Source organism: Leptinotarsa decemlineata, unplaced genomic scaffold, assembly GCF_025532065.1.
Source record: "Leptinotarsa decemlineata unplaced genomic scaffold, Ldec_3_MD MMD2_tig00001719_RagTag_RagTag, whole genome shotgun sequence".
Classification (NCBI taxonomy): domain Eukaryota; kingdom Metazoa; phylum Arthropoda; class Insecta; order Coleoptera; family Chrysomelidae; genus Leptinotarsa; species Leptinotarsa decemlineata.
The window spans coordinates 2,500,708-2,526,813 of NW_027412569.1; the positions used below are offsets into that span (position 1 = coordinate 2,500,708).

Genomic DNA, 26,106 nt, shown 5'->3' on the forward strand with positions numbered 1-26,106 from the left:
AACTTTCGAAATGCCAAAATGTATCGAACTTCCAATTACCTTCGCCCAGTTCTTTAGATTGAGATTACCATTAATTGATTACGATTGATTTATGGAAAACATCGATTCGATTCCAATCTCAGCTTGATTCCCATTTCCTAGTAAACAGTTCTTCAAAAAATGTTACTGGAGTTTCATTTTTGATAAACAATTGATTGAAACACGTGCCAAGGTGCTGAAAATTGTAGTTTGGTGTTGGGATAAAAATTCAATAATATTATTTACTACACCAACGGTTCCAAACAGTGCATCACAAAAACATTTTTTTCTAAAACCTGCCAATGATATTGTTATTTTTTCCTTGTCTTTAATAAATTTCCTTCTCCTTTTATCTCATCGTGACTGAGAGGTCAAAAAACCAGAAATTAAGAAGGTTCATGGGTATAATGGAATTCGTCAATTTGCTCATATTTTCATTGACGGTCAATCATTTGTGAGCGAAACAAAATTCCGTGAACTGAACAAATCGAACAGCTTTTCTGTATTGACACAGCTTGATGCCAAATTGATGAATTTTCTGTCAGAATAACAAACACGAGGGCCAATTCATCACGGGAAATCGCATCAGTCAGAGCAGTTCAACCGTAAACGAAACCCTAATCTCATCATCTCCTCATGACAACTGTGCAATGATGAAATGATATGAAATGGAAAAGGAATTTCTATAGCTTCTTTTTTCTTCTTCAACCTTAAGATTGCCATATATTTGACGATCTAATAGACGAACAAAATTAAGTTTCACAAGGTGTACATCTCGGAAAAAAAGCTTTCACTTTTCAATCTTCGAACATGAAAGAGAAAGAAAACCACATACAAATACTATAACCATTACTATTATTTTACCAAGTATTTTTCTATCTAGCATTTTGGATGGATTCCAATAACTGTTTTATAAAAATACTTGATGATGGACTAAAAAAATTCAACTATGTTTGGTAATTTATTATATGCATCAAATCCTTTGAAAAATGAAGAATTCATGTCACTTCTTCTATCTGTTCTGCATACATGCAAACTAGTATGATTTCTTGTGGTATATTCGTGCACTTTCTACATCTCCATCATGGAACAAAAAATGTGGTGATTTTTCAAAGAAAAAAAAATATTGATTTCGAAATAAACTCTACACAAAAATATGTAGATCATGTAAATAAGTAACTTTCAGAAACAAACTGGAAGAATAAGTCCTGCCGAAACAACTATTTCTATACGAAGATTGAATTATACAAAAAAAAACGTTTTCCCTTTCAGTTTGTACTCGAAACATTTGTTATGGACATGAATCAGATATAATTCATAGGATTGCTGCACAATATAGTAAATGGAGCATGGAGCACTGTCATCCTCAATGGCGGATATCCGATGTTTCGGAATGAGACACTTGCCTTATTGTCTGCCTTATTCAGCACCAATTTGGATAACATCCCAAAATGAAGCACCCAATTAATTCATGAAAGTATGATTATATGTCACGAATGGGTTGAATCTATTCATGTCATCGATTATATAATGTAATGACATTCATTCGCTCATTGATTCAATCCCAGCCATAGGAGTCTTGTTTAAATTGAAAGAGATATAATTCTGGGAGAGAATAATTTTTAGGAAAGAAAGGTTTCGGCTTTCTACTTTATCATTTTCATAAAGGAAAATGCGGAAATCTTTCAGAAATGGAAGAAAGCAATGGCTTTTGAAAGGAACTCTTTGCAAAGATGTATATTTCAAATATAACCTCGTTTTTGTACAACTGTCATTGAAAGTGACATTTTTAATGGTTGTTAAGAGTATTAAAAGATGATGTTTACAAAGTAGTGTGTTGAAAATATTTTAAGACGATATTTTTCGCTCAAATAGCAATGAACCCAATATAATTATTCAATTTTTGAAAAAGTTTCCTTATGAACAATAGATATAGATACAATTGAATTCTGTTACAAATGTATTATATACATTAATTACATTATTATTAATATTCATGAACAACAATATGAAAAGTACAATCAGAAAAACTGCTGATATTATTACCTTGCGATGTTGAAGATGAATATATTTGAACTATCTGAGTTGACAATTTCATTGGCATAAACACTTAACTCTTAAAGTGAAGAGGGTGATGCTGTAACGTTGGAGCTAGCTGTTGGGATTATTCGTTCAGCAACAACATCTTTATAAGAAATAGATTAATCGATGTAACCCTCAGCTACTGTTGTAGACGGCCATTCTCCGTGCTTCTTAATATTCGTTATATTTGCTCCTGATTCTGCTAGCAATGAAGCAGAAGACCTTCCAAAACACTGACCCGCATATTCCTTCCGTTCCGGGAGGTTTTAGAAACTCAGCAATGATAGAGGCCATTATCCCAAACGTGAGAGTTTTAGATTCTTTCGGCCTATAACCTTCATTTTTCCGCTATTACCTTGAAATATTTTCAACGAGCGCACTCGACTTTATCATTGAAAACTCGCTCCACAACTACACCAACTAAGAAAATTAGAATATGCGATGTCGAACTGCTGAACCGATTTTTTCGGTAACAATTCAGTTGAAGTTCTTTTTGCAGACTCTTTAATATCGTCGGGAACACACAATTTCTCACTATTGTTTTTAATTTTGCAAGACATTAAAGACCAGCAGAATGTAATTTTGAATAAAACACGTGAGCTGTGAACAATACTGTTTGTTGGTCGGCGTCACCTGACACGGCCACTTAACAGCAAATGCGATAACATGAATGTAATTTACTGGCAAGAGATGTCAAAATGTTTGTTTGAAGGTGATTGACAATGTTTTATGATGAATTTCACATTGTCTACTATATAAAATGACTTGAAATCCCTGAAACAACTAAAAAAGGAGAATTAAAAATGAATAGCTGAAAATAACAATTATATTAAGCAAAATAAACCTGAAATGAGATAATAGTGAAATAAAATACAAGTAAAAATAGAACAATTGAATGAATAAAAATACAGAAATGAAAAAAGAAAATAAAAATCAAATGGAGAGATTCCAAGTCACGTTAGTTCACGACGTTTCGATTGTAGATACTAACAATCGAAACGTTATTTATACAATTGTTCTATTTTTACTTGTATTTTATTTCACTATCATCTCATTGCAGGTTTATTTTCCCTAATATAATTGTTATTTTCAGCTATTCATTTTTAATTCTTCTTTTTTAGTTGTTTCAGGGATTTCAAATCATTTTATATAGTAGACAATGGAAGTCCGAACTAGTGAAATTCATGTCAAAATGTGTTTTTATAGAAATATTGAATTTATCTATTCCATTATGAAAATAGGACAGTTGTACAAAAAACTTTGATGATATTTGTGTTGAAAGTAAGTTTTATTTTGTTCGTGAAATTGCTCAACTCGCTACGATCGTTTCGCAAACTTTTTCACTCACAATATAAAACTTTAGTCTCAACGCTCATATCATAAATAGCTATATAATTGCTTTTTTTTTCGTAAAATTTGGACAATGGAGCAGTAAAAACCAAAACTCTTCTTTCGCACAAAACATTCTCTTCCAAAATATACCCCTTTCAATAAAATAAAAGGAGTATTTTTTGAATACATATTTCAAGCGTTATTATCCATTGTCATGCAATTTTATTATATTGCAGAATCACCTTTCCTTCAACGAATTCATATTCAAATATGAATGTTTCCAACTCAGTTACAATTTCCGTACAATCGCTACTTGAGAGGGAGACCCTTTAAAATTATTTCTGAAAAACAATTTTTGACTGAAAATAATGAATTTTGCATATCTCCTCATATATCACAGTTATTTGTTGGCAAGCTAACAATTTCATTTTCATTCGTATGATGTACGAGATATGAAACGGTATAAAAGTGCTTTCAATATTCCCGACGTTTTCAATTCTGCGAAGCAAGATTTCATTCAGGGCTTGACGCACAGATATGTCATTGTAATAATATTCTACTGTGATACAATAACGTTTCAGAGTATATGTGTTGTCCTTGGAGAAGACTACTCGCTATTCCCGAGGTTATGAAAACGCAGAAGTGCGGTGGAGAAAATTAGTTCAGGAAAGAATGGAATCAGCACAGTAACCAATAATAATATGAATTTATAAAACATTACAGCATGGTAGGGGGCTATTAATCTTTGATTTGATGAAGAATAATATTGTATTTTCTGATTGATTCGGCCGTTACTTGATGAAGATCCATAGTAATTTCATAAACTACAACTCGCGATTTGATCTCCACAAACTTTATTTGAAAAATATATCTGCTAATACAGAAGCTTCTTCAACAGTGGTTTGAATACCACAAGTTGCTTCTTACGCTGATATTTATATACCAGAGGTAACTATAATTGAGAATGCCTACATCAAATTACCTAAACCTCTACAACCTTTATCTATCTGAGGTACCTCTTCAATTATGATTACCTGAAGCATAGTACTTCACTTCTACATCAATAATGATACAAGTTGAATATTGGTGATCTATTCAAATCCAGTTGGTCATTCATTAGAATGTTTGAATTTTTATGTTCATTAATTTCCATTGCTTCCAAATGATTTAGTTTCAAACCTTTATTTTTTATGTGTAAAATTTCGAACTCTTCGTTCAAGATATGATATTTTTCCAAAAGATGATTTGAATATGTTGAACTTGTTTTCTCAGTAACATAGCTCATATGGTGTTCCTGAATTCGATTCCTAAATGTTCTGCTAGTTTGACAGATATATACCCCAGCACACGTTTCACACTTTAATTTAAATACTTCTGATTTCTCGAATTTGGAAGTTTTGTCTTTAATGATTTTAACCAATTTTCCCAACATATTACTTGTTATATATGCAATTTTAATAGCTTGTTGCCTCAAAAATGAAGAGACTTTTTCTGTTGTTTGTCCAAAATACGTTGGAGCTCTATAATGTTGATTTTGATTATCTAACTTATCAATAGGAAAATCGTCTCAAATTGCTTTTGCGTAGACTTTTTTGGAATGTATTTTGTTTATTAATTCAGCTATAAACCCAGCTGTGAATCATGCTATTATAAGCTGATAATTTGTGTTGATATGGATGTATCCGAAGCCTTTAATGATTTCTTTATTCAGGCGCCGTATGACACCATTAATAAAATAATAAATAAAAGTCACTCACCTTCTAGGAATATGAATAAAAATATGCCTAATAGTTTCTTTACCAGATACGTGACTGAACAGGAAATTATGGATACTATAAAGTACAAACTCCAAAATAAACACACCTGTGGCACAGATGATATTTCTGGATTCCTAATTAAAAAATCACCGCCTCCATCGTCGAACCGCTCACTCATGTAATAAATGCCTCTCTTCAAGAGGGCTTATTCCCATCGAGATTGAAGAATGCTCTTGTATCTCCAATTCTGAAAAAACATGATCCGTAAAATATGGAAAATTATCGTCCCATTACTGTTCCCCCCATATTCTCCAAGCTTTTTGAATACACAATGCTTGCACATCTTGTGAACTTTCTAAAAATAAACAGTTCACTTCACCCAAACCAGCATGGTTTCCGCACTGGACATTCCACCGAGAGTGCAATTCATTGCCTTTATGTAAAAATGTTGAATACCATCAAGCTAGGACACAATCCAACTGGAATATTCTGTAACCTCAGTCGATGAACTTTATCAAATTGGAATTCTAGGGAAATCCCACGATTGGTTCAGTTCTTTTCTCGAAGGAAGAACCCAGAGAGTAAAAATTAGCCACACTAGTGCAAATAAAAAACTCACATATTTCTCATCTCCACAAGAAAATAATATTGGTGTACCTCAAGGCTCTGTCTTGGCTCCTATACTTTTTATCATCTATATAAATGAACTCCCAATAGTTTTACCGAAAGCGTTCACTTGCTTATATTCTGACGACGCTACTCTACCCCTCTCAGATAAATCAAAATTAGAACTCCAAAATAAAATATCTAACACCACTGATATCTTACACGGTTACTACAGTTTTTCATTCATTCAGGCAGTTAATTGGAAGCGAAAAATGAGTCATGTATATATCTTCTCTGACCTACATCACTGACCACTTTTCTGTAACTTGTTGCTTTCATTAGAAACAGTTAAAAATCGGACGACCATCAAATGAAAACTAAAAAATAAATATTTTGAAAAACTGAAGTATGTGATCCTGAAGTATCAGATAATCATTTTTCCAATATTTTTTAAGTATATTTGGAACAGTCCTGCCAAAATTTGTTAATTAAAAAAGAAACATAGGAAAATCAAGCCTTGGATTACTATTGGTTTTATTATTTCGATTATTCAAAGAGATAAATTTAAAATAAAACACGAAAACAGGTAAATAATGAAAAACTGTTAAATAACTTTAGACTTCATCGTAATTACTTGAATGAAACAACTGTGAAAGTTAAAAATGAGGAAAATGTCAATGAAGTATATGATAATTGCCATGCTAATCTGGTATTTTTCCATCAATTCTCAAAATTTGTAATGTCACACCAGTGTACAGGAATGGAGATAAAAAATTTATTGATAATTATAGACCAATATCATTGACGAGTTATACTACTGAAATGTTCAAAAAATATATAAAAAAAGGAGTAGTTACATTTCTTGCAAATGAAAAAAATTTCGTCAACTAAACAATTTGGTTTCAGAGAAGGAATGTCAACAGAAGATGCAATTTTCAGTGTAACTCGAAATATATATGTATATAATAGTATGAGTACTAACAAAAATGAGAGTGGATCATTTTTAGATATGAAGAAACCTTTTGATACCGTATCTCACTCTAAATTCATGGAGAAACTAACACAATAGGTACGGTATAAGAGGTGTTAGCCTTGAACTTTTTCGAAGTTACTCAAGAAACAGAAAACAGTTCGTAAAAATGAATGAATGAAAGAGTAACCAACAAATAACAAAGTGTGGTGTTTCTCAAGGCACTGTTATAGGACCTGTCCTTTTTTTGATATACATTAATGATTTACTTAATACAAATCTTGATGGTGATCTATATTCATATGCAGATGACACCGTACATGTAGTGGGTGAAAATAACTGGAATGAAACCATATTGAAGGCTGAAGTTGGCATGTCAATTTTGAAACATAACTTGAGTTATGATTTGCTCACACTCAGTATCACGAAAACTCAATTCATGACGTTTTCATGTAGTGGAAAATATCAACCAAAATTTTATGAAATAAAAATTCATAGTTCAAAATGTTTACAGAAACATTTTTGAAATTGCAAATACACTCTTAAATTAAACAGAACCCCAAAAATAAAATATTTAGGAATTTATATAGATTGTTGCCTGAAATGGAAAAAACATTCAGTCGAATTAACAAAAAATCAAGAAAAGAAAAGGTTGGGACTTCTGAGAAATATATTTAAAGTGAAAACACTATTGATGTTTTATCCTGCATTATTTTCTAATAGTATGACCTACGGAATCATAGCCTGGGGTGGTGCATATGAAAATTCATTAAAATCTGTCAAATCTATTCATATACATGTAATAAAAATAATTTTAAAAAAACCTTTCAGATTTCCATCGAAAGTTTTATTTAGAAAATATTTCATTTCAAATCTGACAAACATTTTAGAAAATCAGTATCATCTATATAAAACACATTTTGCAAATACTGAACATCAGTATAATACAAGATCAAAGACCAATAGATGCTTTCAAATTTTTGAGTGTAATCTATATTTAATGCAATAACTCTGCATATGTATTGGTTGTAAAATTTACAATATAATTCCACGAGAAATTGCAAATTTAAAAAACATTACACAATTGGATATTAGATAATAGTGAAAAAATTGGAAATGTGCTCACATTGGAAAAGTTTAGTTCAATACATGATTTATTCCACCCTCATTCATAATAAAATACTATTATAAATACATTTCTTCATTCCAATTTATTGTTTCATGAACAATATCTATTAACAGTTAACATAATCTTTGTGTGTTTATGTGTTAAAATATTATACATGTACTAACAATTTTTTAATAGTTATAGACATTCATTTGATATTGTACTTTTGTTAACAAATTTGAATTTTGAATTTGAACTACAAAATTTACAACATCGATATGAAACAAATTTTGTTACATAGTTTCATGAGTGAAGTTTTTTGAATTACCTCATGATATAAAGTACTGAGTCGAACCTCAAAACAATGAGCAGCCAAAGTCCGTCGCGTATTTCTGATATGTACCACTTTTGGTGTAATCAACTGTGCCCAGTCTCTTGAATACCTCGCGTGAAAGTATCTATAGAAGAGACACAAATCTCCAATCTTTCTTATATTGAAGCAGAAAGCGGAATTGTCTGGCCTGACATTCATCTTTTACAGAAAACCGATGTTTCGAAAAAAATGTTTCTCTCTTGTCATTCAATATTATTATGAGGGTGGTTGTTTCAAGAGGGCTGTCTCTTCCAGCCATGCATGATCCACACATTTTTGTAGATAGTTCATTCTGGAATAACTGCTTTCATTTTCCCTCTGTATTCCCACATATTTCGACCCATCTGCTTTCGAAACAAGAAATATCACTCCACCTCAAACGGATACAGCTCGAAATATATATCCTAATGGTGAAATGTAGTGAATGTGACATGGCGTCTTATATCCATCACTGCATCCAGTGAGGATTTATTGTTGCTCAAACTTATACAAACTCGTCAAAATGAATTAAACTCTACAACGAAGCCGATTACTTCATTTGGTGAGTGATCTTTCAGATCAGCTGACGAGAATGCTGAACACTTGATTCGGTCGGTGGTAAGTAGTGTAAACCTTGATATCAGAACTTTAGAGGCCTTGTTAAAAATAATCAACTCCAACATCGACAGAAGATGGTACATTCTCTTCAATCTAGTAACGATCTGATGGACGTTCAGTCTGCGACTATCTTCGTTTGGTTGTCGAGCAATAGAATAGCGTGGCTTGGGAAGTTGGTCTTCTGTAATGAATATACAGGGTACTAAGTATACCAACTTTCTAATGTAGCTCACACCTATACTCGATCAAATAAACCCAGGTCAGATGGTAAGAGTACGGCTCTACTGAACTGTAAGAACCTGATTTTGTCTCCAGCGGGCCAGGCACAAAGTATATGCTCTGCTGTTTCATCGTTAATGAGGTAGTCGGATAGTCAAGGTGCAAGATTCCCACCTTGATACCCGCGACAACCTTCCCATATGAGGGTTTTTGCACGTCAGCTACACCTGACGATGCCTTAGATTCACCCGTGTAGGGCTTTTTCGCCTCTGGTTTTGGTGAATCATCACTTGAGCGCAAACGTTTGCTAACCTACTCATGAGAGGTTTGTTTCTCCACCTGAGATACATTCTGCGTACGCCACTCAAGAATTTGGTGCAAGGTGGTTTCATAAGGTACCCCACTCTTGAAGAGACGACTCAGCCGTTTCCTGGCTGCACCACCAAACCTTTTTTTTAGGTCCAGTTATTGGATAATGAGTTGGAGAGTTGAGAAGCTCTCGCTCCTGATCCGATTTACAAAGAGGTCAGTTGGAGTCATGAGCTCATCATCTGTCTCCTTTGTAGACTCGCTTCTGATCTAAATTTACAGAGAGGTCAGTTGGAGTCGTAAGCTCGACATCCATCTCCTCTGAAGACTCAGCATCAGAAATAATTATTGAGTTTACTCTGTCCAAAAAAGTCCCACGAGTAGCTAGAGAAACAAGGTCAATCACGGCATAGCACCGCATCACTGTGACAAGGCGATGCTACGACGAGAGGGCGCCCGGTATCTCGAAGGCTCCGTAGTGACATCCACTCGGCAGGGATACACACACCTTAGGATTGAGCCATCGTTGGAACGCCATTCAACCTCTTGGCAGGGATACACACACCTTAGGATTGAGCCATCGTTGGAATGCCATTCAATTAGGAAATAACAGAACCACAAGTGATTTTGTCATTCCCGTATCCAGCGGGTAAGCGTCCGATGGTCGGTTTTCTTAACCCTCACATCCCAAGCCAATGCACTCGCCAAAAACAGCATGCACAGTGGTTCAGACAGTGAAAGATGAACAAGGACAGTCAACCCGCCTACCAACTAGCTAGGAGACGTTGTCTTGATCCTTCAGGTAGCCAATAAATGCCGTGCCTGTTATGCAGTTCTGGAATTGTGTCTGTGAACCGTCATCTGAAATATAATCTGAGACAGTCATAATGGTTTACTGACGATATTCCAATTTTGATGCCCGCAGGTCCCTACCTGCGGGCATCAAAATTGAAGGCTGAACAACCAACTTCAATAAGATTGAGGAATAGAGAACTGGGAAGATATTGCTCTTGAACTAATTTTGAAGGGGGATAGTTTGGGCCATTTAGCTGAAGACCACCTTCCTTTTAGAACTAGGGTCGAATTCTCATGGCCTCGTGGCCTGTAAAGGATCTCAAAAGGTACTGTGGAATAGATATCCATCAAGACAGAGCCTGCTATAAGGTTTCCTATGACGAATGGGCTCAAAGCTTCTCTCAGTGATACTGAGTGGACTCAGAGTCCTTACGGACAGAAAAAATATCACAAACATTATATTACAAGCTCAGGCTGAAGCGCCTCATTCAGTGTGACTCTTGCCTCCAAGGGTGATACCTCAGCCAGCAGAAGTATTCTAATGCCCTTTGTTGCAGGGCGGACCTTTGGGGTGCATACATATTGATAAAGAAGTAGAAAGCCAAGAAGCTTCGTCTTTTATAGTCCCTCAAGATTTGTTGAAGTTATTCTAGAGATGTTCGAATACTCAGTTAGACATTACCATCCCTGCATTGTTCCTGCAATAAACTTCAATTAAATGTTAGGATCGTGTCCAGACCAGGAGAAATAAATTGAAATTTCGAGCGAGCGAAGCCAAATGAATTATACTCTAACATTAAACGTGTTGTTGACGTGATGTAGAGGAAAAATAAACAAGCGCAAGAACAAAGGAAAATATATATCTTGGCTTACCTTTACACTGCTTCGTTATAGCGGCGAGTTGGGATGAGCATCAGATAATAAAATTTTGTGTCCGTTGAACGTGGAATGATTTAATTTGATTTCTTGCTGTTGATAACTTTGGAAGTTGGAGGTTTGAGTGTTTGAGAGTTTTCGTTCATAGAAGTTTGACGATTGGTTTGGAAGTTAGTTATGGAACTGTTCTTATCTTAGTTCTTTGACGAAGGCATGAAATGATATATTTCTATGAACAAGCTAAAAACATATCCTTTTCAGATTAAATTTCATTTTATTTTTGATATCACCAGTACAATATAATTATTATCATGGATAACATTATCTCTGATGAATATTACTATTATTATTATGGAAAACAGAAACAAGGAATATAATAGAAATGGGATCTTCAATTTGAAAAATGCTGTTGAATAATTCAAAAACTATGCGAGAAAAGTAATAAGTGTGTAAATAGATCTGGAATTCAATGTAGAATCTATATCTGTAGTAGAATATAGAATGCTTTTGTTTGAAGGTGGTTGACAATGTTTCGTGGTGCATTTCATTAGTTCGGACATCCATTGTATAATATGATATAAGTTGATTTGGAATTCCTGAAAGAATCTATAAAAAATCAAAAAGATTAGCTGAAAAATAACAATTATTATAAGGCAAAATTGCAATGAAATACAAGCAACAATCAAAAAATCAAAAAATTGAAGTACTAACACGAGATGAAAATTAAAAATTATTAACAAAAAATGAAAATTTAAATATTCCAAGCTTTCGCTTATCACCTAGAGTGCTTTCACCTATCCCCTCTTCCCCCTCTCCGCTTCATCGGTTTTCTCGGGAGCTGATCGTTTAGCTGTAGTTGGTCGTGTTCCGTTTGATCATAGATTTCCATATGTTGCGTATCTCTACGCAAGTTTTGCTAAATGCGTTGTTGGACAACATATATGCGGCTTCTTCGAACTTTCTCCCAGCCAGTGTTCCTTCTTGTAGATGATTTTAGCTTCAGACCACTTGATGTTGTGTTGATAAGTCCAAACATACTCTGCTATTCCTGAATTGTTGGTTTCTCCTCGCTGTGTGTGTTTCTTGTGATCTGCAATGCGAACTTTCAATGGCCTCTTAGCGAGTACGGTAAATGCAAATCTTGGAATCGCAGTCCGCGTTTGGTGGCCTGGTTTTCGTGAAGCTGCTACGGATAGTGTTCCCAGATCTGACCCAATTTTTTTTATTCTTTCCGACAATCCTCTGGTGAAGAGAAGTACAAGTACTGGTTGTGGTGGCTTTTCTTCCTTGTTAGGATCTTGCTGTCTTTTAGCCAAAGTCTGTTCCACCATCACTTTGGAGTAACCATGCCATTGAAGGTGATTTTTGATGATGCCTAGTTCCTTTTCAAGACCTTCCTTTGTATAACAGAGCCCGAAAGCACGATCTGCTAGAGTCTTGATGATTTCTCTCTCAGTCGATTGATGATGGTTGGATGCCTGGTTCAGATACTGTCCCGTGTGAATGTGTTTTCGGTATGCAGATGTTTTCCATTTGGTGTCGATCCTCTTCACCAATACGTCTAAGAAGGGCAAATCGTTGTGGACTTCCTTCCCCATTGTGAAAGTAATGGAAGGACTTACGTTGTTGATGTGCTTCAGGAAGGTGTCAAGTTTTGCATTTCCCTTGTTCCATATTATGAAAGTGTCGTTCACGTATCTCAACTAGACTTGGAGCTTCTTCAATAGCCAGAGTTTCAAACTCTGGCTAATCTTTTGAATTTTCCATAGATTCTTTCAGGGATTTCGAATCAATTTATATCATATCAGATAATGGAAATCCGAACCAATGAGAAGAGAATGCTTTATAGAAATAAAACAGTTAGAGTCCACTTTGGAGAAAATCGGAAGTGTTCGAATCATGGAAATTATTCAAACTGTACTCAACTTACTCAATTTTCCTATGTATATTTTTTGCAATAGTTATCGACGCAGTCCCTGTATTTCTTGTACAATTTTCATATTCGTTTCTTGATTAAGAGCAAGAAAGCGACACCTGTGCCCAGTCGGAATGACTAGCTCTTGATTTTAAAAGTCGAAGCCGCAGGTCGGTTCTCACTGTTGACCTTATTGATTACACTAGGATAGAAGACACTTACCAATAAAATAAGGAATATGGTTTACCCGAAAGTTTTGATATGATTCTGCATCCTCAACTTTGAAATTACTGAATTAACAAAAATACTGATTAATCACTATTGAACATAAATTGTCCCTGTATAAAAAAATCACACTGTCCATAATCTGAATTTTTCTATTATTTCCAATAGTTTCTTCAATAGGGAAAATAAGGTCTTACCCCTAGGTTCTTACCCTTAGGTTTAATGCACTGAACCTCACAATTTCTAATCGGAATCCTATTTCCATAAACCACCCAGGAAACTCAAGGCTTTTGTTTTACACTCCCCCAAACAGACTTCTTGAGATGCGGGACTACAGTATAGCCAGACACGTTGTGTCCAATTCAATCCTCTTTTCATGCATCCACTTGTTTTTCTGCAATTGATGGCTTTTACACTTTCATTGATTCTTATGCTTGGATGCTTTTCATGATTTCAAGCTTTACTTAAATAACTACTACGTATTCTCTATATGAGTCCAGGCAGAGAAAAAGACCCTTTCTCAATTGTTTTCCTTCACACATAGAATCGATTTCAGTTCAAAACTGAGGAAATGTTACCACCTGTTCAATCAGACCCTTCAGAGCCCGTAGAGATCCTCCAGGGTCACAGAGCTTCTTTGTGTTCCGATTGTCTCGCAAATAAAAAATGAAAAGGGGAGAAATGAAATGTAACATTCTCTTTGTGTAAGATGTTGATCTTCTTCTTTTCTCTTACCCTTTTGTCGCCCAGAACAATAATTATAAGATTTCAACTGGAAAACAAATTGGTATGGAAACCATGCAGTGCGATCAGAGACTTTTAATAAATAAAAAAGTTGATGAAGTAAAGTCTAACGAAAAACATAGAATAGAAGTGTTAGTACGAAATATTTCGTAATGATTTGGATTGTATTACTTAAGTAAAACGTGCCGCTTTACATGTTTTGTACACGTTTCGGAGATTTTATGAATGTCTTTATCGCGTGAGTAGGAATATCCAGACTATTTTCGTGGTTGAACGAATGTATCTATCTTATACCTATGAAACGGTTTCAGAGACAAAAAGCGTAGTCTCATGAATGTACAGTATGTACACGGGTGGTGTTATACTTGAATTAAAATATGTCCTCTTCAGGTTACATTTGCGAATTCGACTCAAATATCTTAATGTTTTTCATATGGAGAAATACATTTTTTGGTTGTACTGCAATAATATTTAATTTTGGAAATATTATTTGAAATTGTTTCAAGTCCGATGGACATAATTTGCACAAAGCTGTTAGTCATGAGAATTTCGAATATTCGTGTTGAGACTCAATAGTTCTCGAAATATTAAATTCTGATTTGAATAATCTTATATATAAAAATGGATGTTTGTTGGTTGGTTGGTTATACTTGTCATGTATAAGTAATTTTTCATAGAGAAGGTTTTTAGGCTATACATTTTTCTGTGAGTCGCCACTAGATGGCGCTGTAGAACAATTTTTTGAAAGCACTGTTCTAGAACGCTGCGCACGCCTAAGTTCGTTGATGCTGTCAAAACATTGGAACATAGTATGAGTTTCGTTTCTGACATGGTGGTGGGCGGACGTGCCGATAGCGACCGTTCACAAATAAGGTACGCGGACGCTACTGTTGGAGGTGGAACTCATGTTGTGTATGTCCGCCGTTTTCTAACGTGCATGCAAAAGTTGAAAAAGTGATTATAAACATTGTTTTAGTTTATTTGAATAAATAGTGCTCCCATTAACGCCAGTTGGAGGCCGGGGTGGACCGGATGTCCACGTGGGAGTAGGATTGCAATTAATAATCTTTAATGAAAAAGACGTAAAATTTATATGTATGTATATGTCCGACGTAGATAGACGTGCATTTTAGAAATAATAAATTGGAATAATAAAAATGGGGTGCAGTATTGCGTAAAACAAGACTTCTGCACTCCCTGGACAAAGTTTATATTATATTTTTTGATATAATAAAAAGAGTACTGATCATAATAGCGCTACCTGGAAGCTGGGACCATAATCAAGCTGAAGAAGAAGAAGCAGTATAGTACTAGCATATTATAAATATCTTCTGACAAAAAATGTATTAGAAATCTGTTAGGAATAAAGGATGTGGAAACATATATTTACACAAATGGTGTCTTCAATTTGAGAAAATAAAATGAAATTTTCAACATCAACTTCAATGATTCTTCGGTTTTTGAGTAGATGCAATTTTTAACTCATTAACTTCCAGTACGTTGTTATTTCACAACCATCAAAAACCCCATGTAAACTTTGAAAGCCTTTCATAAATTCATGAACATGTAAAATATTGGATAATGATTTTGTATTCAACTTGCTCAACCTCAAATTAGGAAGTTACATAGGATTCCTACTATACTGTTGAAGTTGTTCTAGCAGAGCTAATAACGAAGACGTATCTTATACCTTCATTAGGAGGTAAATTTGTAAATTTAGTGAGGCAAACTTTTTTCACGGAATTCGCTGACGAAGACTAACAGTTCAATTATCAAAAGAAAAAGGATGATGGAAGTGTTTCAGATTCCGAAAATGAATCAGTTATTGATTTGACTAATGAATCAAAATTCAATGAGGATTGTTTAGGCAAGAAAAATGCAAAATTCTGTGAGTCATTCCTTTGATAATGAACTGATTCTTCCTGACAAGATTCAAGTTTTCCGAAAGAAATTTAGAAGATGTTTTGGTATTGGAAGTGCATTTCGACACTTATTGGATTTTTTCGAAGAGTTTTTAGGAATTAAAATTTCAGTGAACGAAAGACTATGGCTACCTACTCCTTCATCCTCGTACAAAAATGAAAACATTCCAAAAGGAAGAAGAAGAGAATTCATCACAAAGATATATAGATCATACATTCAAGTTACTTTCAGATACTAACTGGATATACAAGTAAATGTCCTCTAGAAACAACTACTTTCATGAAAACATTGGATTACACGAAAGAAAAAGTACTTTCGAAACAACTACTTCCATGAATATTACTAAAGTTTTCCACAACACCGTTATTTTAACACCTCGACACGGTTTTCGATCACCAAGTGATCATCTTAATGAAAATGATTAAGATTGAGAGGATACCTAATTCAGGTACAGGTATCATCACAACAGACTATCTGAGTCAATATAAACATGCTTCACGCATTTTACCTAATCCAGGTACCTACAGGTATTAGCACACCAAACTACCTTAGCCAACATGAATAGGCTTGATGGAATTTACCTAATCCAGATACAAGTGTTATCCGACCATACTCTCTGAGTCGGTATACATGCTTGACGCAATTCACCTATTTCAGGTATAGGTATTATTAAACCAGCCAACATGAACAGGCTTGACGCAATTCACTCAATCCAGGTACAGGTATTATCACACCAGACTATGTGAGTCAACTTGAATAGGTACAGGTATTATCACTCCAGACTACCTGAGTCAACATAAACATGTTTTATGCAATTTACCTAATCCAGGTACAGGTATTAACATACTAAACTACCTGAGTTGCCATAAGTATGCTTTATGCAGCCATAATATTTTGTCATCGGAAATAGTTCAGGATATATAAACCTCTGAAGAAGCTAGCCACGCGCGCCAGCGAAACGTCTGGAAGAAATTCCAAAATTCAAGTCAACAATACCTAAGTAACAAAAAAATTTTTATGGAATCGGAAATAATGAGGAGCTACAATTATCAGTTATCTGGGTGATGAAAATGCCTGAAAGGGTCTGGAATTTAATGTAAACAAATATATTCGTCAGATGCTATCATTTCATCATTTTCCACAACAAAAAAGGCGACAAATACATTATTAAAAAATTGTTATTAGACACATAGCTGAAAGCAAGTGTGATGAACATGGCCGAAGATTTATTTAAAAACGTGAATTTACAGTGAATTTCGACTCCTCCAGAAAACGATGAAATGAACTTGATTTTCGTTCATTCACCAGAAAGGTTTCCACAAAATTGTTCTGAAAAAATTAAAGACGTGTGACTGGAACTGTAAAACAATCCAGTTGAATATCAATAGGCGAAGTAATACTTGAGGAACTAGTATAGTTCACGTTCTGATGACGCCAACTCGGTTGTTGAAACACATGTTGAGATGAGTTTTATAGTTTTGTTATGTGAAACATTGGCAATGTTCAATTGTCACTATAGTCACGTATTGTTTGAATCGATTGCATTTTTTTGTGCGATGAAAACTCTTGTTTTTTTATTCAATAATGGGTTAAATTAAGTTACAATGGAGTTTTCTCGAGTTGTTCATTGATCAGTTGTCGGTCTTTCTAAGATCAACAGTTATCAAAAGTGCAAACTTGTACGAGTTGGGGATTGAGCAGGGTTTACTTTTGACGTACGATCAAATGTTCTTCCAATTCAGAACAATTCAATAATTGTACGTTATCCTCTATGGTTTTGGTTTATCGTCCAAATTTTCGATGATGATTCTGTTCATAATTCATATCCGGAATATCAACACAATGGCAATTCAAATATTGGTATTAATGCATATGGATTACAGTGGAATTCCAATTACGGTACGGTTCGATTTCGAGCTTGCTCAGGACTTCAAGAGTATTGAGTATGACATGGATGAAAATTAATGTGATGAAATTCATGATATGATTTTGGAACTGTAGTTTGACAGGAAAAATAATTTGTTGGATTTACCAAAGATTGATAAGTTTTTAATTTTAATGGAAATATGAGAAAAAGAAAAATTCATCTTTGGCACTTAACTTTTCCTAACACTTGTTGTTGTTGTTAAAATTTATGGTAATATTAATATGACATGACAAATGGTTATCTGAGTTAGCCCCAGAAAATTACGAAAAAAAATGCATTGATAGAGAGCCCAAAAGTATCTGGAATACCTTGTAAGTACCTTGTAAGTAAGACAGGCAACACACTTCAATCTGACCAAGAGTATTCGTGTTATATAATTTTTTTTCTGCACCATGAGAGCTATATGACTCATTCATTCCTTTGAAGTTTTCCGAGAATTTCATCAGTTCGGACTTCCATTGTCTAATACAATATAAATTGATTTGAAATCCCTGAAAGAATCTGTGAAAAAAATTAAAAAAGAATAACCGAAAAATAACAATTTCATTAAACGAAAATTGAAATTACAAAGAAATAATATACAAGCAACAACCAAAAAAATAAAATTTGAAATATTAGTACAAGCTGAAAAATATCATTAACAAGAAATGAAAATTGAAAATTAAAATATACCAAACTTCCAAATTTTCAATTTTCATTTCTAATTAATAATATTTTTTAATTTTCATCTTGTATTAATATTTAAATTTTTTTTTGGTTGTTGCTTGTGTGTTATTTCTTTGTAATATCAGTTTTTTGTTGGATAAAATTGTTATTTTTCAGTTAATTTCTTTAATTTTTTTACAGATTCTTTCAAATCAATTTATGTTATCTATATTAGACAATGGAAGTCCTAACTGATGAAATACACCACGAAACATTGTCAACCGCCTTCAAACAAACGTTTTCAGAAAATGCTGTGTTTATCATGATGACGTTTTTCCTCTCATAAACTTAACAGGATGAAATATAATAATATCGATGAAAATTGCGATACAGGATACAACCTATTTTCCTAGTCTTTTCATTTCTTTATGATGTTTATTCAAAGTATAATTCTGGTAATGTAGCAGCTGCGGTCTTTTGTGATATATCTAAGGCGTTTGATTGCGTTGATCATAAGATCTTGCTGGGAAAAATTCACCAATACGGGTGCAGGGAGATGGTTTGATTCCTACCTCATTTACAACAATTTGTTCCTACTTGAGGCTTCATACAATTCATATAGCATCCGTTCCATCGCGTTGAAATTGACAATTCTTTCAAAAAATTTGGTCAGGAATTCTATTTATTACAATGGGGTCGATAAGTTCAATTACTTGCCCTCAAATATAAGACAGACAAATTTGATCAACAAAATGTTTGGAATAAGAGTAAAAACAATTATGGCCCTATTATAATTTGCAAGAGTTCTATAATGATGAATTTACGTAAAAAATGTGCATATTTGAATATAGGTAATATAAGATTTTTGTTAATATTCCTGTTTGAATATAAATGTTTGATTGTCTGATGTGATGGGAGTCTTTATTTATTTGAATTACAGGGGTTATATTTTTAGGAGTGAATAATTTTTGGGAAAGAAAGTTTTTGGATTTTTACTATTCCATCTTGATACAAAAAAAGGATGAGGGAACCTTCCAAAGAAAGGAAGGAAGTAATCAATTTGAAAATAAGTTACTCTATACATGGATGTGTAGATCATGCAAAGAAGTAACTTTCAGACACAAACTATTATTTATGTAATATATGTAAGTATATATGTTTATATGTGTATTATATAAGTGTTGATGATATTTTTATACAAGTCTGTACACAACAATGTTGATACGAAATTTCGACGTTGAAGTACAGTGTATGTTCCAACTTTACTTCTTTGTGGGTGTTTTTATATTCATATTTTATATTTCTATATTCACATTTGTTATTATTTTTCATAAGCTTTATCCACAAGATTTATTCTTGATGACAATAAAGTATATTATTATTATGAACCATATTATCAAACTTATTTATCTGATGGTCATTGTAGCAATAGTAACTTGTTGTGTTCAGTAATTTTCACCCTAAACATAATGAAAGATGAAATAAATCTGCTAGATATCAATGAAGGCGTCGGTTTTGATGACTTCTCATATTTTCAACGCAATTTTGCTCCCAGTCTTTGTTATCCAGTTTGCATCATCTTCATCAGATCCATCAAGATAGAAATTTTTTGATCCGATGAGAAAATTTCTCTACCCACGTCAATTTAGAAAAAAAATGGCAATAAATTCAGTAAAAAACTATCGGGATAACAAAAATGTATACGTCTTCAGCAAAAAAGCATTGAAACGAACCTGATAATATAACCTGAAGTTATCCCATTGCAATTTTCAACGTGAGCAAGCTGATTTTTTGTATACCGAATTCAAGTGAAGCCTCTGACAAAGTATACAGGATGTTCCATCTCAGACGAGTCACCCCGTATATTTCTTATCCCATAGTGAGTGGAAAAATTTCCCGAAACACGTCGAATCGTTTTGTTTGGGTTACATCTTTTGACGTATATTTTAGGCTTGAACGAGCAACCCCCTAATAGGGGGCTCTTCAATCCTTCAAACTTGAACAGGGGAAAGGGGTTGAGTGATACTTTATTTGAAAGGTCTTATAAGTCTCTTTACAACGGTGTATGAAAAACGTAATTCTGATGAAACATTTTCGCCAAAAATCAATTTTGCAGCTCGAGTGAGCCACCATGAATAATTTGGTTATTTTTACATGTACAAGCCCATTTTTATTGAGCCCTTTTCACAAACTTAAACAATTTTCAAAAAATCACATTCTTGAAAAATTGAATTGTTTTATCATCATGCTTACAATAAAAAAATCAAATCTGCGTATTTAAATCAAATGCAAAGTAGTAACTCAACAGATTGATTTCAAATCTGAAATGATCGAAGATACGTTACAACCAGATAATCACCTTCTAAGCACAAAAAAATTAAGGCAAGATAAGGAAATGTTTTGCTTTTTTTTATTTATTAGTTTGAGATAATGTATTATTATATGGAAGTCAATGGAGGACAACTTGAACATTGGATTTAAACACGCAGATTTGTTTTTTTTTTATTGTAAGCATGATGATAACACAATTAAATTTTTGAAGAATGTAATTTTTTGACGATTGTTTGAATTTGTAAAAAGACCTCAATAAAAATGGTTTTGTACATTGTAAAAATAACCAAATTATTCAAGGTGGATCATTCGAGCTGCAAAATAGATTTTTGGTGAGAAAGGTTCAACAAATTTACGTTTTTTAAACACCGTTGTAAAGAGGCTTCCAAGACCTTCAAAGTATCACTCAACCCTTCTCCCCTATTCAAGTTTGAGGGGTTGGGGAGCCCCCTATTGGGGGCTTGCTCGTTCATGCCTAAAATATACGTCAAAAGATGTCCCCCAAACAAAATCATTCGACGTGTTTCAGGAATTTTTTCCACACACAATGGGATAAGAAATATACGGGGTGGCTCGTCTGAGATGGAACACCCTGTATAGTAACCTGTGTATTTCAAAAGTTACTGAAATCGGTATGCAGGGTGATCCAATGAAATCGACTTTTTGAGCAAAGTCAAAATACTCAGCTAGTAACTATTATTGATGACTGTCGATCAAAGTTACTGTACCAAACGTTTCGAAATTCTCATTATCAAATACACACAAGCAACTACAAGAGTCCCATAAAAATGAAAAACTTACATGAAGAATGATTTGTATATATATTTTCACGATTTGGAGTACCTGAGTTTTGAGTAGCTCTGATGCAGCTACCCAATTAACATTGAAAATGTGTGCCTGTGTAAATGAATAGTCAATAATATGAGGAAAAGGGAAAACCTGTTAATAAATATCACAAATTGGAGAGGTCCCAGCACAGATCCTTGCGGAACCCCGTTCACTATAGGCTCTAAATCAGACGTTCTATTGTCTTCTAGGTCGACATATTGTTTTAGATTTTGTAAATACGATGTGAGAAGGGAGAGAGCCACACCTCTAACCCCCTATTTATTCATTTTATGAAATAGTAAGTGGTGAGAGACACAGTCGAATGCCTTACTCAAGTCACACAGAGTTACAGCGCTATGTTGACCCTTCTCAAAGCCGTCGACAATGTTTCTTACCACACGAACAACTGCTTATACAGTAGAACAAGACTTACGGAAACCATACTGATCAGGATTCAAGAAATTGTTATTTTCAAAATAGAAATATAACCTGTTTTTGATGACCATTTCAAAAAGTTTACTTTGCTCTGAGCGTTTTCTACAATGAACTTCGAATAAGAAACCATTTTATGGTTATTTGAAACATATCTACATCAAAAATATATTATATGTGTTTTAATAAGTAGAAAAAGAAATGATATAATAACATCCGAAACGAACACTATAATTGTTCCCATCAAAACACATATAATATATTTTTTGTTGTAGATATTTGTAGTGCATTGTAGAAAACGCTCAGATCAATGGAAAAAATATGAATAGGTACCTAAAAATGAAAAAAAAAAAACTCATCTATATAAAAAATCAATAGTTTTATTATTGTTTCCCGTATAACCCCATGCACAAGGATATATCCTTTTGTGGGTTAACTGTTATATAAATATATTATTAATATCATTATTATTATTGAGCTTCGAAATTTGTCTCACACACACTATACTCCCCAAGCCTCTAGACAACTGACTACAATCCTTTCAAGAACTTCGATAACTTTCTCACCGGTAGAACCTTTGCCAATCAGGACCAGGCAAAAACGACCTTAGTTGACTTCACCGACGGAATTATTCGATTTGTGTTACGTTGGCGGCGCTTATTTCGGTTAGATTGAGTGAGTATTCTCTGAGATATTACAGTTTAAAGTAGAGTCTGGAAAACTGACAAAACAGAGAAAACAGGTATACATGTGAAAACATCTCTCGATGTAACGAAATACCTTTAACGAAATAATACATGCACGACTACCGTTCTCAATTGATTTTAAATACGTGACACCCATATTGTTCACAAACCCGGTAGATCTCTTTCTGTCTAACGATAAGTAGAATAATATTTTAATAGGCCTCTCAAAAACGATCTTGAGAATCGCGTACACCTGAACAAAGCAAAACACAAGAACAATCGTACTTATGTAAATCGGTTTTCATGAAATTACACTTCAAAGAAAGGGTGAACATTCGTGAATGCCTTTCTCCGCTATTATACTCTTCTTCGAAGTGGGTATTTTTACACTACTTTGAAGGGTGTTTGAAGGTTATATTCCTCGTAAAGTAGATACACGATTGTGCTTGCTAATAAAAAGACCAACTTTTTCGCATATATTCGAAAAGTTGGAAGTACGAGATTGGGAGATGGAGGAATTATATTGCGAATGAACTATTCGAGAATGTGCCATAGTGAATAATCATGTTTTTGTCGACTGTGTTGTTTTATTTTTCATTTGTATATTCCAAAATTCAATATCTTATATCAGTATGGTAAATGGCAACAAACACCTTATTGAAACTGATTAAAAAAATGCAGAACAAAATATTATAAGTTTATATACAAGTTGAACTACTAGGAATCTACAGTCAACTTGTATGAACCAAAAAACTATTAGATTTTTCATCCTTACACAAATTGAAATTATGTACCTTCATTCATTTGGCCAAAATTAAGCTCAAACATTCAAATTTGGCTGTCAAAATCAGTAGTGACCACCAGAATCATTTAACAAGATATTGAGGCAATCTGATATTGATGAAAATGAAAACAAATATTGATCGAAATTCGATTTATTATAAACGTATCAAATTTTACAATGAGCTACCGAATGCTTCAAAAAAATTTAATACACAAAAATTCCGGATGAATTCGAAAAAATACTTATTATTTGTATAGATATTTTATCTGATGAGTACATTTATAATAGGGGAGCCCAAGCGGGGATTTCGTGATTTACTAAAGCGCAACAGATTAATATACAGGGGATACCTTGTACCTTGATCATCAGAAATTCTCGAGCGTGTCAGATTAAGGAAGGGTGAGTTAATTACCTCCTAAAAAGTGTATATTCCAGTAATCTGACAATTTGAGAGTGACGTAAAGAAAGGGGAGGGCGACATTCTCGAGCGTAGCAATTTTATCTTCATTTTATTTATTTATTTATTTTTTATTTTAGGAAATAATTCAAGGAGAACAAAACATACTTATTTATTTGCATGCTATTTCTTGAGCTTTTCGATTAATTAAGTACAATGTATAAAAAAAATAAAAAACAATTTTGTTTTTGTCAGATTAAGCGAATCCCTCTAGATAATAGTCAGATTATGAGACAGCACGTCTAACACATAAAGATGAACCATATATATCTTAATCTGACGCGCTTGAGTATTTCAAAATGGTGATTTTTTTTGCACATTATAATAATGGCCGCTAGTTTACGTTCAGATCACAGACCATATACCCTAGACGGTTCACGTAGGTTACTTCACCTTGAATCCCTTTTTTAGTACTATTACAAATCTTAAGATGGCACTGTAAATTTGTTCTTTGCTTTTATGTCACGGACCCACATATATTCTTGTGGTTTGTGATGTATGTCAAAAATAAGAAGAAGAAGAACATGTGCATAATATATAAAAGATGGTCATGTGACTGATTTGTTGGTCTGTGGTGTTGTTGTCTGACTGTGTACCCTAGTGATTATTTGTTTCGTTATTTTGATTTTTTTACAATGGTTTACCACAACAAATGTTGCGTTCCTTATTGCAAAAGTATAGCTAGTATAAGACATGCGTTCCCTAATCCAGATAAAGATATAAATAGGTTCAAGAAATGGACTGGTAATTAATAACTTGGAACTGATGGAAATGGATCCAAAAGAAGTTACGGTTTTAGAAGGTTGTGTGATAGTCATTTTGAGGCAAAATACATTCCTGCTTGGTCTCACAAGTTATTTGGGAACGCTGTTCCAACTCTCAATCTTCCTGGTGAGTAAGAATTTTAATTCGTGAAACTTGAATGAAACAGACTTTTTTTTAGGTTCAACAGGCCCGAATGATGTATATGATACTCCATCAACATCTTAGTCTTCAAATAGTTCTGCTCAAGAAAGTAATCAATTAAATGAGTTAGTCATTGAGATTCCAGAATTGAACGAATCTTCTCACAGTATTGAAGGTAATGAATAGAAACATACAGACATTTATCGAATTCTTTTGGTGGAACTCGTGCAGAGTCAGTTGTATTACTCTCCTTTTTCAACACTCTACATTTTAAAGGATAGAGATATATACATGAGTTCTGTCAAAAATTTCATATTCATATTGGCAAAAATTGATGCGTGAAATCTGAGTTCATTGGATAATAGCTCTTGGTATGAAATTAGCGCATAGCCATAGTGCACCTTTCTCACCTCGATAGAATTATTTGAATGCAGTTTTAGTATAACACTAGCGTTATAACATTATTTTTGAATCAATAAAATTTGATCTCTTTTTTAGGTAATGCAGGCAGTGCACTATTGTCACCATATCAGTTACTGATATCAACTGGGATTGCAAAGCATACAATGACACCAAAAAAGAAAAAAATTTATGGAGTACTGCAACAATTGCATAAAAAGTATACCATGGAAAGAATACCATGGATCTATTCTTATTCAATGTCAGCTGCGGGAATCCAAAAAATCAAAAAAACTTAGACGGTTTACACTTGATGAAAAATTGTTGGCTTTGATCCTATACAAACAAAGCGTTAAGTCTTACTCAGTTCTTTCAAAAATTTTCACTTTACCCAGTAAATCAACACTGACCAGGCTTCTAGCAGAAATTGTGGTGGTATCAGGTATAAATGATGTACTTTTTGATTCATTACAGAAGTTGATAGCTGACAAGGAGTCTTCTGAAAAATATATAGCCATTTTATTTGATGATATTGTCCACTTCTTTTTATTGTCCAAGTGATAAACTATTGTTTAGATAAACAACCATACTCAGTGGTTAAGAATTTGTTCTAAGTATAATTTTTACATTGTTTTTGGAAATTTCAGCGTATTGTTTAGAGTCCACACAACACTCAATATAAAGTGTAGTTTGAGACTCTAAACAATACGCTGAAATTTCCAAAAAACATTTGAATAAAATGAATATTCCAACTATATACAACATTTGAATATCCCGCCAAATTGGGTTTTTATTGTATTGATAACCATATTTCCATTTTATTTGAATAAATGGAGAAACGTACCTAGTATCTCATCATGAA

The 26,106-nt window shown here is 33.7% G+C and overlaps 1 protein-coding gene and 1 long non-coding RNA gene across 2 annotated transcripts in view; both read left to right on the forward strand.

Annotated features, from left to right (window-relative positions):
* Positions 1 to 26,106, forward strand: part of Nmdar2 (glutamate ionotropic receptor NMDA type subunit 2) — a 521,025-nt gene that overhangs the window by 10,573 nt on the left and 484,346 nt on the right.
* On the forward strand, positions 24,673 to 25,830 carry LOC111504389 (uncharacterized). Its single transcript, XR_002721997.2, has 3 exons — positions 24,673 to 24,830; positions 24,883 to 25,020; positions 25,344 to 25,830. It is a non-coding gene; the product is annotated as an uncharacterized lncRNA (long non-coding RNA).